General features: G+C 44.4%; 1 protein-coding gene across 5 annotated transcripts in view; it reads left to right on the forward strand.

Moving 5' to 3' along the window:
* Positions 1 to 284: 284 nt before the first annotated feature.
* Positions 285 to 20004, forward strand: part of LOC138764855 (leukocyte surface antigen CD53-like) — a 68445-nt gene continuing 48725 nt past the window's right edge. For 4 of the 5 annotated variants that reach the window (XM_069941214.1, XM_069941215.1, XM_069941212.1 and 1 more), the window contains exon 1: positions 9144 to 9279. The gene's annotated coding sequence lies outside the window, so the exon portion shown is untranslated. Of the gene's footprint in view, positions 305 to 9143; positions 9280 to 20004 lie in introns of those variants that run through there. The other variant, XM_069941213.1, reaches the window with a different exon arrangement.

Below are 20004 nucleotides of genomic sequence, written 5' to 3' on the forward strand. Positions count from 1 at the left end.
AGTGGGGCACTGGAGTGCTCTTCTTTTCTCGGTAATTCTCTGGACAACAGCACAGCTGTTAATAGGACATAATGTGACAAATTAAAAATAGAGAAAAGGGAACTTGAGAGTTTCTGTTATGGGTGATTGATCTCCAATGCTGGCCAATTTAACATCGATCCCACTGTGCACCAGCCCACCACCCCAGCCCCCTCTCACTGGCTCTGACTTGGTTCACTTCTCACTGAGCTTGCTGCATAATCAGAACTGATGCCATCAATCTTTCCTGTTCCTCTCCCGGAGCATCTCGTCTACTGGTTCAGAGGTCAGTGATAATTTAGTTCTTCAGAGATGAATCAGCGTGTAGTTCCTGGTGCAGACGAATGCTGCCGGCATTTGGATTGGGTAATGTCCAACATCCAAGAATCAGAATCAGGATTTATTGTCGTGAACAATTCATGAAATTCTATATTTGGCGGCAGCGCTGTAGTTCAAAAGTTCATCTTACAACATTACAATAAAAACATACCAATAATCCTGCACGAAAAGTAAGGTGGTGTCTTTGGTTCATTAATTATTCAGGAATCTGATGGCAGCGAGGAAGAAGCTGTCCTTGTGCCGCTGGGTGCTCGTCTTTAGGCTCCTGTACCTTTTCCCCAAAGGTAGCAGAGTGAAGAGGGCGTGGCCTGGGTGGTGGGGGGGGTCTTTGAGGATAGAGGCTTCTTTTTTAAGACACCCCCTTGTAGATGTCCTCAATAGACTGAAGTCTGGTGATGCAACCAGCCAGAATGCTCTCCACAGTACATTTGTAGAAGCTTTTAAGAGTTTTCGGTGACATACCAAATCTCCTCAGACATCTCACAAACTATAGCCACTGGCGAGCTTTCTTTATGATTGCATCAATGTGGAGGCTCCAGGACAGATCCTCGGAGATGTTGACACCCAGGAATTTGAAGTTCTTGACCCTCTCCACTAATCAGCCCTTGACGAGGACTGGGTCATGTTCCCCTGACTTCCTCCTGGTCCACAGTCATCTCCTTGGTTTTGCTGACGTTGAGTGCCACAACCATAGGGTCCCCTTCATCCTCACCTACCACCCCACCAGCCTCCACATCCAACACATCATCTGCCGGAATTTCTGGCACTTACTACAGGATAATGCCACCAGACGCATTTTTCCCTTTCTGCAGGGACCGCTCCCTCCGCAATTCCCTCATGCACTCAGCTCTCCCCACCCATCGCATCCCCGGCACCTTCCCCTGTGCCTGCAGGAGGTGCAACAATTGCACTCACTCCTCCTCCCTCACCATGGTCCGGGGCCCCAAATAGGCCTTTCACTTGTACATCCAGAGATTTTATCTACTGCAACCAGTGCATCCTTTATGGAATTCTCTACATCAGAGAGACCAGTTGCAGACCCGGAGATCACTTTGATCAGCACCTCCTCTCCGTCCGCAGGAACAGCGACCTCCCAGTGGCCAATCATTTCAATTCTGGGTCACACTCCCTTGCTCACATGTCTGTCCATGGCCTTATGTACTGTCCCACCCTGACCACCCATAGATTGGAGGAACAATAACTTATTTTCCCAGTTGGGCACCCTCCAGCCATGGATTAACATTGACTTTACTGCTTTCCACTAAACCTGCTCACCTTTTCTTTCCCCTTCTGCTTTTCCTGTCCTTCCAGTGTTTTCACCCACACAGCCCTACCATCCCCCCTCCCCTTCATCGCTGTTGTCCCCTCCCTCCTTTCTCCACCTATCACCTCCTGCCTTGCCACCCTCCCTTCCCCCCTCCTATCCTTTTGTTCGGACACCTGCTGGCATACCCTCATACCTTGATGAAGGGCTGAAGCCCAAAACGTTAGTTCTGCATCTTTACCTTTGCTACATAAAAGACAGTGTCTGACCCGCTGAGCTTCTCCGGCATTTTGTGTTTTCACTTGAGTGTGAGATTGTCGTCATTACACCATTCAACGAGCTGATCTACCTTCCTCCTGGACGCTTCCTCGTTGCCATTTGTGATTCTGCCAACAGCTGTGGTGTCATCGGCAAACTTGCAGATGACGTTGGTATTGTGCCTGGCCCCACAGAGTAGAGCAGTGGGCTAAGCACGCATCCGTGGGGTGCGCCTGTGTTAATGATCAGTGAGGAGGAGATGTGGTTTCCAATTCGTACTGGCTGTGGCCTTCTGATGAGAAAGACAAGGATCCAGTTGCAGAGGTGGGTTACAGAGGCCCAGAGTTTGTAGCTTCTTGACCAGCACTGAGGGAATAATGGGAGTGAAGGCCGAGCTGTCCGAGTTACTGTTATCAAGGTGATCCAGAGCTGAGTGGAGAGCCGGCGATGATATCCAGGATGGAAGGGGTTACTTTCATAAGTATAATTTATTGTCTCTATCAGTTTACTTTGCTTAGTTTACTATTGTAGCTTTACTTCACAAGGCCGCAGCAAGTATGAATTTCGGAGCATATGTACATTGTAGAATATATGACAATAAAAACATCATTATCGTGAATTAAATATTTTACTATTTAATGCTGCCTGCTGTGATCATGAATTCTGAAGGGAATTTAAATAAAAGGATCATTTGAAAATGCTCTATATTTCCATGTTAACCCAATAAAATTCTCAGAACAAGTGGTGAGTCCAACTCTGGCCCTTTCAAGCTACCATATAAAATGGGGTTAACCAGGCAATTTGCTCGGTTAGCATCCCACTCACACGGCAGCTTGATAGGGTCCAACCCAGTCAGCGTGGTCCAAATCCAACCAGGTCCTTAACCTACTTCAGAGGAAGTCAGTGAACCCAGTTATCCAGGTCACGACCATCGGCGGCTTGAACAACAAAATGGCCGACCTGGTTACTCCTGTGAAGTGCCTGTCATGATCGGGGTGGAAAGAGGGAGGGGAGAGGTCGATGTTGTGAGGGGGGGCTACAATAGGGGGGGAATGAGGTCGCTGCCATGGGGGGAGAGGTCAACATCGCGGGGAAGGGCTTGGGGTGGTGCCACGATCAGAGGGAGAGGGGTTGCTGCCACACAGGGGGGAGAGGAGAGGGGTCGCTGCCACTGGTGGGGAGAGGAGAGGGGTTGGGGGTGACTCACAGCTGGGTGTGAGGAGGGGGCGAGACTTACCAATAGTTCCCCAGAATGCGTGACATGTGGGCGGGATCCCCCTTAAATCATTGGGTTGGCAATTTAATAGGTCGAACCCCAGTAATCGGACATGGGTCCCAGGAGGGCCACCCAGGTGCTGCAATTTATAAGTGCCTACTGTTATACCACCAGCAACCTGGGTTTGAAATCACTGCTGACTACAAGGAGATTGTACATTCTCCCCGTAACCTGCATGGGTTTTCTCCTGGTGCTCCAGTTTCCTCCCGCCCTCCAAAAATGTCAGGGCCTGGCTGGTTAATTGGGTGTAATTGATTGAGCACTGGAGTTTTTGTGGGCTGGAAAGGCCTTGTAGTATCATTAAATTTACATTTTTTAAAAATTTAAGTTGAGATACTATCCAAAGATATTCTCAGAGGAACTATTGTGACCATCAGTCAACTAGTTCAGGACCACTATCCATCAATCAATTGAACTTGGACACCATCAATCAAACAAAAAGATCTCAGACCACTGTCAATCAATCAAACCTGGCCTGCTGTCAATTAATTGGATCGCACCCACTATCAATCAATCAGATCTCAGATACCCTCAATCAGAGAAACACCTTGTCTTGATAAAGGGTCCCGACCTGACACGTTGACTGGCCATTTCTACCCATACGGTAGAAGCTGTCTGGCCTGCTGAGTGCCTAAGGCAATTCTTTGTCTACTCATTAACCACATCCCATCCATTGCTAATTAATTAATGCTACATGTTGTCAATCAGTGGAATAATCTAGGGGAAGGTGGAAATAACCAGCTAGACAGGCAGTAGCAGAAGGGACTTTCTTTTCTGTCTATATTTAAGATTTCCAGTATCTGCAGAATTTTGGAGTGGGGTGGGGGGGGTGGGTGGTGTTTGACTCACTACTCACCCACTGAAGGATCAATCGTCATCTCAGTTACCTACATCAGCAACAAAATCATCATCGTCAGCTTGCAAGACTCTCCATGGTTTCTGGAAATCAACTCAATTCAAGTTTATTGTCCTCCGATTGCACAAGTGCAACCTGTCGAAACAGCGTTCTCCGGTCCTCGATGCAAAACATGAGGACACACACCCAGACATAACACACATACATATGCAGGACAAGCATTCATATGTACATATAAATAAATAAATAAAATTTGTTCTGTGGCGGCGGCTACTCTGCTCCTGCAATAACACACGCAACCAGACGGGTTGAGCTCAGTGAGCAAACTAGTTTATTGCAGGCTGCTGGGCTGCACTTATACTCCCAGCCCGGACGTGCCTGAGAACCGCGCTGGAAGGCGCTGACATCATGTGGTCCCCAAGCGCAGGTTTCTGAGCCCCGAGCTGGAAGGAAGGGAAACCCCTGATGGCGCCATTTTGGCCGGCTGCCCCGCCGCCTGCCTTGTGGTGAGCCGCCACAGTTCCATGAATATGAGCGTCTTAGATGTTTAGTGCAAGCTGTTCCTTTGGTTGTTCAACATTCTCACTGCCCGCAGGAAGACGCTGTGTCTCAGCTTGGTGGAGCTGGTTCTGATACTCCTGTATCTTTTTCCCAATGGGAGCAGCTGAAAGATGCTGTGTGCAGGGTGGAAGGGGGTCCTCAATGATTTTGCGTGCCCTCTTCAGACAATGATCCTGGTAGATCATATCAATGGGGTGGAGGGAGACTTCATTGATCCTGTCTGCCACTCTAAAAGTCCTGTGGATTGACCTCTGATCCATTTCTCTGCAGTAGCCGTACCCACACTGTGAAGCAGCCGGCCAGGACGCTTTTGATAGCGCTCCTGTAGAAGGTTGACATAATCTTGCCCACCTCAGTCTTCTCAGGAAGTGCAGTTGCTGTTGCCCCTTCCTGACAAGTGAGGAGATGTTGAGTGTCCACGATAGGTCACAAGTTAAGAGAACTCCAAGGAACTTGGTGCTCTCCACTCTCTGAACTATGGAGCTGTTGCTGTGTTGTGGAGGGTGGTCAATCCTGGTCCTCCTGAAGTCCATGTTCATCTGCTTCTGTATGAATAACTTCCCATGGTAAATCCCACCTGCTTTCCATCTGTGTACGTTTCTGAGTGCGGGAGTGGGGGTGGGGAGGGGGCACAACAATTAGTGCTGCTTCTGCAGAGCTCCAAAGATCCAAGTTCGATGCTGACATTGGGTGCTGTCAGTGTAGAGTTCGTAGCAAGTGGGATTCCCCTGGGTGTTCCCTTGGTTGGTTGGTTGGTTGGTTAAGTAGCCACTATAAGGCCTGTCCTCGTGCAGGTGGGCAACAGGGGAATCCATGTGAGGGGTAGATGAACATATAAATAGGTTCTAGTGAAAATAAGTTAGGGAATGGGACAGATAGAACCATAGAACATTACAGCACAGAACAGGCCCTTTGACCCTTCCAGTCTATGCCGAACTATTATTCTGCCTAGTCACAATGACCTGTACTCAGTCCATATCCCTCCATGCCCACTCCATCCATGTACCTATCCAAATTTTTCTTAAATGTTAAAATTGAGCCCACATTCACTATTTCTGCCTGCATTTTCCACACTCCCACAATTCTCTCGATGCAAAGAAGTTCCCCCTTTAAACTTTTCCCCTTTTGCCCTTAACTCATGTCCTCTGGTTTGTATTTCACCTCTTGTCAATGGCGATGGGAGGCACCAGAGACTCAATGGGCTGAAAGGCCTTCTTTATTATAAAATATATTCGAGTTGGTTAGGATGTTATATGAGATTAAGCATTTTGCACCAAGACTGACCCAGTCTGACTTAAACAGAATAGCAGTGCACAAGGTTTTATTGTTTCCTCAGATTTCCTTCTGGCTCAACAAGGGATGAGTTTTATCAAATCAACTGGGAAAGTAGCCAAAGAAACAGTAAATGGAAAATGGCAAACCTATGCATTTTTGGAACCTAAACCGGGCAACCCTCCTCACCAGTTGCCCCCTTGGCCCCTACCCCTGTGCCCGCAATAGATGCTCTATGCCCCCAGATCTCCTCCCTCACGACCATTCAGGGCCCTAATCAGTCCTCCCAAATGAAGCAACACTTGTGAGTCTGCAAGATCGCCTACTGCATCTAGTGCTCTCTACATCGAAGAGATTGGATGCAGACTGGGAGGTCGCTTCATTGAGCACCTCAGCTCTGTCTGCTACAATACCGTGGAGTGCCCAGCAGCCACCCATTTTAATTTCCCACTCCATTCCTTTGCTGGCATGTCTGTCTGTGGTCTCACACTGCCAGACCGAACTACCTGCAAATTGGAGGAATAACACCTCATTTTCCATCTGGGAACCCTCCAACCCGATGGCATTAACAACGACTTCTCCGGTCTCCGTTGAAACACTCCCCCCCCCCCCACATCTTCTTCTCCGTCACCTTTCCTCTTGTTCTGTCTCTCTCCCTTTTTTCCTCTGTGAATCAATTCTCCTCTTATCATATCCAGATTAGTCTCTACTTTTCCCCCTCTCATCCTTCCCCCTTTCTTTTCCTAGTCTTTAATTTAGAGGATTGACTACTTTCACTCACACCTTGAGGAAGGTCTCAGACCTGAAATGTTAGTAATGTATCTTTACCTCTTACAGAAGCTGCAAGTCCGGCTGAGTTCCTCCAAAATTTCTCGATTTTGACCATAAACACAGAGGGGCGAGCAGGGTGAATGACAGAGCCCTGTGGAGGAATGCATTTGAACAGAGAGCCTTAGGGGTACAGGACATGGTTCCCTGAAAGTGGTGACCCAGGGAGAAAGGGTGGTGGAGAAAAGCTTTGGCACGTTTGCCTTCAACAGCCACCGCAATGAGTATCAGCAGGGGATGTCATGATGCACGAAGCATTATCGGACTGCACTTGTGCGCATTTCTGGTCTCGTTACTTTTACAAGAAAGTGATTGAGCTGGAAGTTGGAGCAGAAAAGATGTTGGAGAGAATGGAAATCTTGATAAGGAGAGTCTGGATTGGCTGGGACTATTGCCCCTGAAGTGAAGGGGCCTGAAAAGTGACTTTTACATTTTAAATTTAGATATACAACACGGTAACAGGCCCTTTCGACCCAGGTACCCATGCTGCCCAATTACAACATAATCGACCTGCAACCTTCTGTACAATTCTTTTGAACAGTGGGGGGAAACCAGAGCACCCATGCGGACATGGGGAGAACATACAAACTCTTCACAGCCAGCGCGGGATCTGAACTCCGGTCCCAGTCGCTCGTGCTGCACTGACCACTAGGCCAACCATGCTGACCTTATGGAGATTTATAAAGGTATCGTGAGGGGTGAAGATTGGGGGAATAAGTCTTCATGGAGACACAAGGGACTGTAGATGCTGGAGGAATGAACAACTTGGTGAGGAATTCCATCTGGATGAAGTCTTGACTTGAAACGGCGACATCTCTTGTTCTCCTGCTGATGCTGCTCAACCCACTGACTTCCTCCAGCAGACTGATACCTCGAGTAGTCATAATATTTTCCCCAGGAAAGGGAAATCTAAAACTGGAGGGCATATGTTTCAGATGAGAGAGATAAGATGAAAAGGGAATTTAAGGGGAACATTTTTTCACACTGAGGATACATGGATTAAGGTGGTAGAGGTGGGTAACATTACAGTGATGAGCAGGCCCATGTGGAGGGATGGGCCAATAAGTTTGCAGGTAGCATAAAGGTTAGAGGTGTTGTGAATAGTATAGATGGTTGTCATAGGCAGAATGCAGAGTTGGGCAGAGAAGTGGCATATGGTTTTCAATTCAGATATGATGCATTTTGGAAGGCCAAACTTGAAGGGGGGAATACATGGTTAATGGCAGGATTCTTAACATTGTGGAAGAACAGTGGGACTTTGGGGTCCAAATCCATAGGTTGCCACGTAAGTTGATAGAATACTTAAAAAGGTTTATTGTATGCTGGCCTTCATTAGTCTGGGGATTGAGCTCAAGAGTCATGAGGTATTATGCAGCTCTATAAAATTCTGGTGAGACCAAACATGGAATATAGTTTTTTGGTTTTGGTCACCTCATTATAGAAAGGATGTGGAAGCATTGGAGAGGGGTCAAAGGAGATTTACCTGAATGTTGCCTGGATTGGAGAATGTGTCTTATGCAGAAAGGTTTACTGAGCTAGGGCTTTTCTCATTGGACCCAAGAAGGATGACAGGTGATTTCATAGAGGTCTACAAGATTATGAGAAGCATAGGTAGAATGGAGAGCCAGCACCTCTTTCTGGAGCAATAGTAGCAAATATCGGAGGATATCTGTATAAAGTGAAGGGAGGACATTTTAAGGGAGATGTCAGGGGTAGTATTTTTGCAGTTGCCCTGTAGCGTGAATAAAAGGTCTCATGACTGGAGGGAGAATAAACGCTTTTATTAGCTTATAGGGTCTCACAGATGTCTTCGGAAGGGTTCTGGGTTTAGGCGGGAAACCGTGGTTATATGGGGGTGGAACCAATGATCACTACCACACACTACCAGTGAATCCCAGTTCACTGCATGTCTGGAATGCTTTGCCAGGTGCTGTGGTAGACACTGATACAATAGCGACATTTTGAAGACTCTTAGATAAGAACATAGATGCAAGAAAATTAAAATGTAAAGGGTATGAGGATGGGAATACTTATTTTTTAATCTTTAAATTTAGATGTGCAGCATGGTAACAGGACCTTCTGGCCCACAATCCCATGTCCCCCAAAATACACCAATTAACCTACCATCCCCTACAAACCCTGAATGTTTTGAACGATTGCTGTGTAGGTTTATATTGGTCAGCACAAAACTGTAGCTGAAGTCCCTGTATTGCTCTGTAATGTTCGATGTTCTGTGTTCTATGTTCTATGAATAAGAAAGGTTCAGAGGGTTATGGGCCAAATACAGGCAAATGAGATGGGCTAAGACAGGGATCTTGGTCAGCATGGACAAGTTGGGCCAAAGGGTCTGTTCCTATGCTCTGTGTAACTAAAAGGTAATGAACAGTAAGGGCAGCCATCAGCAGTATTATTGCAAGTTTGTAACTTCCCCTCTCCGCCAATCAGCCAGGAAAGGAAACCACAAGACACTGAAAAGAAGAGGGCGTAGTAACGAGAGCTCATTCTTCCCCCAGCTCCTGCCAGTTGCACTATCGGTGCTCCGAGGCTTTGAGACCCAACGCACTTTGCTGAGATTGGCAAGGAGAGTTCCAAGGACACCATTTGCGGGTAAGGGGTGCATTCGAATAGTAGGGGTCTGTGGCACACTTTAATGGTGCCATCAGAGTCCAGGACAGGAGAAGCTTTTGGAGAGAGTCTGTTCAATTTTGTTTGCTGAGGTCGTGATAGGCCAGTGGCTCGGCTTTTTGACTGAGGTGCAAGAATTACTGAAGACTCTTTCCATCCAGCACATGGTGTCTTTGATCCACTATCGTCAAGAAGGAGGTACGGGAGCGTCAAATTCAGGACTGCCAGGCTGGGCAAAAGCTTCTTCCCACAAGCTGTGAGATAGATGAATGGTATCCTGTAACTGACTAAATCTTCCCAAAATTTCTACATATGTTTATTTTAAATTGTACCTGCATATGTGATTACTATGTGCTGTGTATTGTGTGTGCCCCATGGTCTGAAGAAACACTGCTTCATCTCGTTGTATACGAACAGACAGATGATAATGACTTCTCATCTCAATTGGCAGCCCTTTTACTTTGGAATTGGAAGGGTTCATATATTGTTCCCGACACCAGAGCACATCATCTGTCCTCTTGCTCCCTGGGGGGGGGCTGAGGGAGTCTCTGTTTCTCAAATGCCCTTTCAGCTAGAATCTTGGTGTTGATATAAGTTATGTCATGGCAATTCTTCAAAAGGCAAGCAAGAAAACGTTATCCCCAGTGCCAGGTTGCATTTTGTATGTCACAACCATGAATGCATCTCTAGAAAACCTAACTGGGTGTAAAGTTTCGAAGTGTGAAGTATTCGCATGAAGTGCAAGCTTTCGCTTTTGACAGTAAGAATACAGGATGAGTTCTGCAGAAATTGTCCAAGTGTGTTATTGAAGTCTTAGAATAAACAATTGGTAGAGGTAGGGCAGGGTTAAAGAAGGTGGTATTGAGGACCATGGAATTATGTGGGTTTGCCCAGAATAGTCCGTTCCCCTCCTCTAACCGTAAGTCTTGCTTTTTTTTGCAACTTTCTACTGCATTAAAATTCTCTGCCCAAATTCCCTCCTCATTCTGCTTCAAACCTAACGTAAAAATAATGGTCTGCTTATCTCAGTCTTGGCTCTTTGATAAGTATTTCTCATCTGCACACCCCTCCCACCCCCCACCCCTACGGAAGCTTGTAACATTAAATCTCCCTGTGGCCTCTCTGAGGAGAACAATGTCAGCTTATCCATGCACTCTTCACCACTGAAACCCATTTCTTCCTCTTTTACTTAATGACTGGGGCTGGGCCTGATGCTCCACTCACCCAGGGAAATTGCACGCATAATATATCACCTCCCCTTCCTCGGAGCACTGATCGCTGCGGACCCACTGTCGAGCTTGCCAGGCAGGAGGTGACTGCAAATGGTCCCTCCTACATTATTGTGTCCATAGCCATACCCTCTCGAGGTTACCCCATTTTCACTGAGTTTGCTACGTCATGGCGCGACCAAGGGTCTGGCGGTATAACCGGATGGTGGGCGCTTGTTAGCCTTGGTTGGCAGCCCAGTCTAAGAGAAGGAAAACTCTGATTTCAAACCTGGGCAGATGGGGCTTGTTAGCCTCGTAAGGCCGTCCATCCAGAAGGACACTCCGACGCAACACCTATGACTCGAAGACCTGGCTGTCACCGTCCCAGCTTGCTAGGCTGTGGCAGATAAACCCCGAGTGTATAGGGTGGGGCCTGTACTGTGCACTCTGCATTCCATCTAAAAAATCAGTTTTGCTGGCTTGAAGGACACGCCCATGTCTACGATCCTTCCTAAATCTTCATTCACGAAGCCAAGCCGTGATCCCACTAAGGAGATATTCGCAGGTAGTGTTTCTGTAAACCTTCCCAGTGCCTTCTCCGTGTTTAAGTTAAAAGTCCTGCTCCAGAATATGTGTTTGAATATTTTTTTTATACCAGCAGGAGGGAGATTCTTGACAAGGATGTTAAAGGTCAGAGGTTAAAAGTTTGACATTGCACAGAAAATGGGAGAGAATCAAAGGGAACATCTGTGGCTCGACACAGGGCGGAGGGATTAAGTTACTGAAGGGATGCAGGGTGGGAGAGGGCACTCAGGGGAGAGAAATGGACAAAGAGGGAGAGGCAGAGGGAAATGCAGGGTTTCAGATCAGCCACAATCTTATTGAATGGTAAGATGGGTTAGAGGGGCAGAAAGGCCTCCACTTGCCTCTAACACCTAGTTCTACAGCACGGAAAGATGGCCTTCAGCTCAACTTGTTCCTGCCAGCGAAGTTACCCCAACTTGCCTGTGTTCAGCCCATATCCTGCTGTGCCTTTCCCATTCTCATCCCTGGCTCTTTGCACATGTATGGGTGCATGTTTCCATTTGCGCTGCAATCATGCACCCAAGGGTGCTCACTGCGTTTATCTGGAAATCTCCAAGTACCTGTCCTTGACCCTCACCCGTACCTGCTGACCGGTTCCACAAACTTCACCTTATTACTGAAGACATAAAAGTCTGCAGATGCTGAAATATGGAGAGGGGAAAAAAAGTTGCTGCAGTTCAGGCAGCATCTCTGGAGGGGACTGGAGCATCGATGCTTTGAGTTGAGACCCTGCATCAGGACTGAATGTACAGAGGGAAGAGAACTGGTAATAAACAGGAGAGGCGGAAGGGCTCAGTAAGTGATAGTTGGAGCGAGGATCGGCGGACAGAGGAGGTATGTGGGGGTAGTGAGGGAGAGGGTAGAGTTGGGAGCCAGGTAGGTGAGTTAATGGTGGCAGTCAGAGAGAGGTGGGGGGGGGGGAGAGAAAGAGAAGAGCAGAAAAGAATGGGAGATGGCAGGATAGAGAGGGAGTGAGGGGCAGAGGGGAAGGGAGAGAGGAGGCAGGGGCAGAGGAACATTTGAGAGAGGGAGAAGGGGAGAGAGGGGAGAGGGAGATAAAGAGAGGAGCAGAGAAATAAAAAGAGTGGGAGACGGCAGGATAGAGAGGGAGTGAGGGGCAGAGGGGAAGGTAGAGAGGGGGCAGGGACAGAGAAGAACATTTGAGAGAGAGAGAGAGAGAGAGCAGGAAGGTTGCCGGGGGAATTCCACTTATCTGTCATAGGCTGATAAAGCTGCAGGTCATAGAACGTCATAGAGGAAAGGCACAGCTGATGGGTGATAAATAAACAGCTCCTAAACAATGCATCCTCGAATGGGGGAAAATGCAGAGCTATTGGCTGAGATCAATGGACATTCCATGAATCAGGCAGCTTCGGTAAAACAGGTTGGATAGGCCTCTCTATGGAGTCTGTACATTCTCTCAGGCTGCCCTGGCTTCCTCCTACCCTCCAAAAATATATGGGGTTAGGGTGGTATGGGTTAAATGGGCAGAAGGGCCTTCTACCAAGCTGCAGCATTTAAAAAATATTCAAGAGTCAATGAACGGTGCAGTCGTTCTTTGATTGATCTGAATTGTTCATCAGTTTTAGTTGCTCTCACCTTGGTGACTGAAAGCTGTACAGGGTAACTCACTGGACACCTTATAAACCTACTCATTAAGTAGAAGCATCTTTTCGATGAGTTGTGATACAACATCAGGACATATTGGAATTTATTTACAACACAGAATATTCCCTTCTGGCCCACGAAACCTGTATCATCAATTACCATTAATTAAGGCAGCCCACTTAGCTAAGTGGTGGGCACACCCCTGTTACAGCACCAGTATCTTGGGTTCAAATTCAAGGCTGTCAGCAAGAAGTGTGAACGTTTTCCCATGTCGGCGTGGCTTTCTTCCAGGGGCACCTGTCTCCTCCCCCCCCCCCTTCAAAATGCACGGGAGCCGTAGGTTAATTGAGATAATTAACGGGCTCGACCAGGGAAAACAAGAGAACCTGGGGGAAGCCCCACGCAGGTCATAGGGAGAACGTGAAAACTCTCCCCCCAGGCAACGACCGTTTTGGACGGATGGACGTTCAGATTACAGGAATGATGCCGATACAACAGAGCGGGTGCGAAGGAGATTTACAAGGAGGCTCCCTGGATTGGAGAGCACGCCTCGTGAGGATAGGTTGAGTAAACGTGGTCATTTCCCCTTGGAAAAATTGAGAATTAGGTGCCCAAGATGATGAGATGTGTTGATCACGTGGACGTCCACAGGGTTTTTTCCCAGGGCTGAAATGGCTAACATGAGGAATCATGGATGTAAGGTGCTTGGAAGTAAGTTCGGGGGTGGGGGGGGTGATGTCCAAGTTAAGTTTTTCCCACAGAATGCACTGCTGGCAACAGTGATGGAAGCAGGTACAATCTGATCTTTTAAGAAACTGTTAAATGGGTACGGTAAAGCACCTGTTATCCAGAATTCAAGCAAGTGGCAGCCTCAAGCAACCAGCAAAACATCATAAAAAATGTTTAAAATTGGTGGAGCTCGCCATTAATTCACCAATCATGGAAGGTGCAGTCTCGAGCATCCGGAAAATACTCTTATCCGGCATCTCCATAGGTGTCAGATGCCAAGGACTTTACTGTACATGGAACTGAGGAAAATGAAGGGTTTTACAGTAGGAAATTCTAGGCAGCTGTTAGAGTAAAGTCTGCAGATGCTGTGATTGTAGTTTAATACACAAAAGTGCTGGAGAAACTCAGCAATTCTCTATGTAATAACCAACCTTTCGGGCCTGAGCCCTTCATCAAGGTTGTTAGAGTAGGTTATTAAGTCAGAAAACTCTGCACTGAGCTGTAGATTCCGATGTTCTACATTCTATCAGCCTGCAAATGAGATGCAGCCAGAGTCCAGGGGCAGTTTCAGACCTTAAATAAGCATCCAGATTCATGAGAGCTCTGAGGTGATGTTGGACATTAGCAGCTTGCAGAAGAGGCACACTGAGTGATGACATTACCTGGGAGAGGACCTCATGCTCAGAAAGCAAGCCTGGCAAAAGAAATGGGCCAGAAGGGGTTTGTGAGTTGAAGCATCTCCCTTAGGCAACTTTAAAAAGACCATTAAAAGGTTGTTGTACTCTTACGCAGAATGTAGGAGGACGAGTGTTGGTGTCGAGCCCCATCTCGGGAACAATGGGGTGAATGCCAGCATGTAGACAATCAGCCGAGAGCTCTTCAGTCACTCCCTGTACTCCAAAATCCAGCAGAAGCCCCCATTGCAGTTGGCAGCAAGCGAGGATTCCTTGGGGCTGATGGTTCCATCCCATGACCCAATCAAAGAGGCCATGGATATCCCCCATTGTCTAGGCACCCTTTGCTCCCAGAGACATCGCTGTGCAGTCTGTGACTTCCTGCACCTAGGCTTGTCCATTGAGTGACCATAAGATCCTGGTGTGTGCTCCTCTTCCAATGTCCTGATGGAAAGGAAATGAAGTCTGGCCTCCTAGAGTCAATGACACCCTCCCTTAACAAGGCAGTGATCCATAGATGTGGATACAAGAAGAAAATCAGCAGGCAAAATCCACGCTGACCATCCCTAACAAGTGCATGCTTTTCCAAGTGGGAATGAATCCTGTATCTAAGCTTCCTATGGATGCTGCATGACCTGCTGGTGCTCCAGCACATTTGAATATTGCACCTGACCCCGGCGTCTGCAGACTTTCTTATTTAACCCTATCCCAGGGGTCTCCAACGAGTTTGATAACAACCCCTGACTGTTGAAAAATGCCAGTGGGTCCAAAGGGGTTCGATAAATGCTGGGGTGGGGGGTTGATTGAACTTTTGGGGTGGAAAGAATTGCAGAGCCCGAGGTTCCCGGTCCTGCCCCGGGAGCCCGAGGTCCCCGCTCCTCCCTGTCCTGCCCTAGGAGCCCAAGGACCCTGCTTCCTGCCTGGGAGACCGAGGTTGCCACTCCTGCCCTAGGAGCCCGAGGACCCTGCTTCCCGCCTGTGAGCCCGAGGTCTCCACTCCTGCCCTGGAGCTGGAGGCGACTTCTTCGATGCAGACAGCCCAATATCCGATGTTGAGAATGGAGTCGATGTCCCTGATGCTGAAGACATGGAACCAGCTCCGTCTGGCATCTTCTCGGCCAGTTATTGTCATCACTTACTTTTTTTTTTTTTTTTTTTAAATTTTTTATTTTTCACACCATAAATCACAATAGCCATGATATACACTTTTTCTTTTCCACACATTTACAGTGACTTTTTCTCCCTCCCCCCTCCCTCCTCCCAAGCCACCCCCCCATCCCCCCCCCCCTCTCATCCATTTTAGTTATACAATCTAGGTTGCATTAATTCAGTTAGACAATGTTGTCATTCAACAAAAATACACCAGAAATTCTACTGAGTCCATTCTTTTCTTCTCTTCTCCTTCCATCAACTTAGGTAATGTTTGTTCCCGGTAGGTTTTCGCTATTGTATTTAATGTAAGGCTCCCATACTTGTTCGAATATTTCAATATTATTTCTTAAACTATATGTTATTTTTTCTAATGGAATACATTTATTCATTTCTATATACCATTGTTGTATTTTCAAATTATCTTCCAATTTCCAGGCTGACATAATACATTTTTTTGCTACAGCTAGGGCTATCTTAACAAATCTTTTTTGTGCATCCTCCAAGTCAATTCCAAATTCTTTATTTTTTATGTTACTTAGGAGAAAGATCTCTGGATTCTTTGGTATATTGTTTTCTGTTATTTTATTTAATATCTGATTGAGATCATCCCAAAATTTTTCTACTCTCTCACATGTCCAGATTGCATGAATTGTTGTTCCCCTTTCTTTTTTACATCGAAAACATCTATCAGATACTGTTGGGTCCCATTTATTTAACTTTTGCGGTGTAATGTATAGTCTGTGTAACCAATTATATTGTATCATACGCAGCCTCATATTTATTGTATTTCTCATCGTTCCAGAGCATAACTTCTCCCATGTTTCCTTTTTTATCTTTATATTTAAATCTTGTTCCCATTTTTGTTTAGTTTTACCATTTGTTTCCTCATTTTCCTTTTCTTGCAGTTTAATATACATATTTTTTATAAATCTTTTGATTAACATTGTATCTGTAATCACATATTCAAGGTTACTTCCCTCTGGTAAACTCAAGTTGCTTCCTAATTTATCTTTCAAGTAGGATCTCAGTTGGTAATATGCCAGCGCTGTATCTCCCGTTATATTGTACTTATCTCTCATTTGTTCAAAGGATAAGAATCTACTTCCTGAAAAACAATTTTCTATTCTTTTAATCCCTTTTTTTTCCCATTTTCTAAAGGCAAGGTTGTCTATTGTAAAAGGGAGTAGCTTATTTTGCGTCAATATTAGTTTTGGTATTTGGTAATTTATTTTATTTCTTTCTACATGAATCTTCTTCCATATATTGAGGAGATGGTGTAATACTGGAGAAGTTCTATGTTGTACCAATTTTTCGTCCCATTTATATAATATGTGTTCAGGTATCTTTTCCCCTATTTTATCTAATTCTAGTCTCGTCCAGTCTGGTTTTTCCCTTGTTTGATAAAAATCTGATAGGTACCTTAATTGTGCGGCTCTATAATAATTTTTGAAGTTTGGCAATTGTAAGCCTCCTTGTTTATACCATTCTGTTAATTTGTCTAGTGCTATCCTCGGTTTCCCCCCTCTCCATAAAAATCTCCTTATTATTTTCTTTAACTCTTTGAAGAATTTTTCTGTCAGTTGTATTGGCAATGCCTGAAATAAGTATAGTATCCTTGGAAAAATGTTCATTTTAATACAGTTTATCCTTCCTATCAGTGTTAGTGGTAGCTCTTTCCAATGCTCTAAATCGTCCTGTAATTTTTTCATTAGTGGATTGTAATTGAGTTTATATAATTGGCCTAGATTTTTGTTTATTTGCACACCTAGGTATCTTATTGCCTGCGTTTGCCATCTGAATGGGGATTCCTCCTTAAATTTTGAGAAATCCGCGTTATTCATAGGCATTGCTTCACTTTTATTTACGTTTATCTTGTATCCCGACACTTCTCCATATTCCTTCAATTTCTTATATAGTTCTTTTATTGATAGTTCTGGTTCTGTTAAGTACACTATCACATCATCCGCAAACAGACTGATTTTATATTCCCTGTCTTTTATTTTTATTCCTTTTATATTATTATCTCTTCTTATCGATTCTGCTAGTGGTTCTATAGCTAGCGCAAACAATAATGGTGATAGTGGGCATCCCTGCCGCGTTGACCTGCTTAAGTTAAATTGCTTTGATACATGTCCATTTACTGTCACTTTCGCTAACGGTCCCTTATATAATGCTTTAATCCAATTAATATACTTCTCCGGTAAACTGAATTTTTGCAATACTTTGAACAAGTAATTCCATTCTACTCTGTCGAAGGCCTTCTCTGCGTCTAAAGCAACTGCTACTGCCGGTGCTTTATTTCCTTCTACTGCATGAATTAAGTTAATAAATTTACAAATATTGTCTGTTGTGCGTCTTTTTTTGATAAATCCAGTTTGGTCTAAATTTACCATTTTCGGTACCTGTTCTGCTAATCTGTTCGCTAATAGTTTAGCTATTATCTTATAATCTGTGTTTAGCAAAGATATTGGTCTATATGACGCTGGTGAGAGTGGATCTTTCCCTTGTTTTAGTATCACTGTAATTATTGCTGTTTTACATGAATCTGGTAAGTTTTGTGTCTCATCAATCTGGTTGATTACATCCAGGAGGGGCGGTATTATTAGGTCTTTAAATGTTTTGTAGAATTCTATTGGGAGTCCATCCTCTCCTGGTGTCTTATTATTTGGTAAATTTTTTATTATCTCTTGTATTTCTACTGTTCCAAATGGTTCTGTTAATTTATTTTGTTCCTCTATTTGTAGTTTTGGTAGTTCAATTTTAGTCAAAAATTCATCTATTTTCCCTTCTTTCCCTTCGTTTTCGGTTCGGTATAATTGTTCATAGAATTCTCTGAAGTTTTCCTTAATTTCTTTTGGATTATATGTAATTTGTTTGTCTTTTTTCCTTGTTGCCAATACCATTTTCTTAGTTTGCTCTGTCTTAAGCTGCCATGCTAGGATTTTGTGTGTTTTTTCCCCTAGTTCATAATATTTCTGTTTTGTCTTCATTATATTCTTCTCCACCTTATATGTTTGTAATGTTTCATATTTTATTTTTTTATCCGCCAATTCTCTTCTTTTGGTTGTATCTTCCTTTATTGCTAATTTTTTTTCTATGTTTATTATTTCCCTTTCCAACTGCTCTGTTTCCTGATTATAGTCCTTCTTCATCTTGGTTGCATAACTTATTATTTGCCCTCTAATGAATGCTTTCATTGCGTCCCATAGTATAAACTTATCTTCCACTGATTCCGTATTTACTTCAAAGTACATTTTTAATTGTTTTTCAATAAATTCTCTAAAATCCTGTCTTTTAAGTAGCATGGGGTTTAATCTCCATCTATACATTCTTGGAGGGATGTCTTCTAGCTCTATTGCCAATAACAGGGGTGAGTGGTCCGATAATAGTCTAGCTTTATATTCCGTTTTCCTAACTCTCCCTTGTATGTGGGCTGATAACAGGAATAGGTCTATCCTTGAGTATGTTTTATGTCTAGTCGAGTAGTATGAGTATTCCTTTTCTTTTGGGTTTTGTTTCCTCCATATGTCCACAAGTTTCATTTCTTGCATTGATTTAATTATAAATTTGGTTACTTTGTTCTTCCTGTTAATTTTTTTCCCCGTTTTATCCATATTTGGATCCAAATTCAGATTGAAATCCCCTCCTATTAGTATGTTCCCTTGCGTATTAGCTACCTTCAAAAAGATATCTTGCATAAACTTTTGATCTTCTTCGTTAGGTGAATATATATTAAGTAGATTCCAAAGCTCTGAATATATCTGACATTTTATCATAACATATCTCCCTGCTGGATCTATTATTTCCTCTTCTATTTTAAATGGCACATTTTTGCTAATTAATATAGCCACTCCTCTTGCTTTTGAATTATACGATGCTGCTGTTACATGCCCTACCCAATCTCTCTTTAATTTCTTGTGCTCCAATTCAGTTAAATGTGTTTCTTGGACAAATGCTATATCTATTTTTTCCTTTTTCAGTAAATTTAGTAGTTTCTTCCTTTTAATTTGGTTATGTATTCCATTAATATTTAGAGTCATATAGTTCAGCGTAGCCATTTTATATTTTGTTTATCTTCTCTTTCCGTTTTTCCATCATTACCTTTCCTCCTTTTCCATTTCTGTTTTCTTATTTTCAACTCTTTACCAGACAACATTCCTACAACATCCAACATTTTCCTTATTCTCCTATTTCTATCTTCTTTATCCCCAATCTCCCCTTCCCCTCCTGAGTTGCCCTTTATCCCTTGTCGGACAACCACATCTCCCCTCTCCATTTGGATTTGCGAATCCACTCGCAAGCGTCAACTGATTTTGCAGTGACCGCTCTTTTCCCCCCACCCAGCCCCCCCCAGAAAAGATTTCGTTTTTTATATGTCACAAAGGTCACTCTTTTAGTTCCCTCCTTATTCTCTCTATTCCATTACCTTCCCTTATTAATTCTTGTCTATACTTTCTATGTTTTCCTCTAATTACAGATACTTTCACATATGCCCATTGTCTCTATTCACTCTTATACCTCTTTACCCGCATACATATCAATCGTGGTCATTTTTACCCTCCTTACCCGTCTTCATCCCTCAGTCTATTTTTGTCTTTACCCACATACATATCAATCGTGATAATTTTTGCTCTCATTACCCGTCTTCATCCCTCAGTCTATTTTTGTAATTGTTCTGCAAATTTTCGTGCTTCTTCTGGATCCGAGAATAGTCTGTTTTGTTGTCCTGGAATAAATATTTTCAATACCGC

The sequence above is a fragment of the Narcine bancroftii genome, chromosome 5, assembly GCF_036971445.1.
Source record: "Narcine bancroftii isolate sNarBan1 chromosome 5, sNarBan1.hap1, whole genome shotgun sequence".
Taxonomy (NCBI): domain Eukaryota; kingdom Metazoa; phylum Chordata; class Chondrichthyes; order Torpediniformes; family Narcinidae; genus Narcine; species Narcine bancroftii.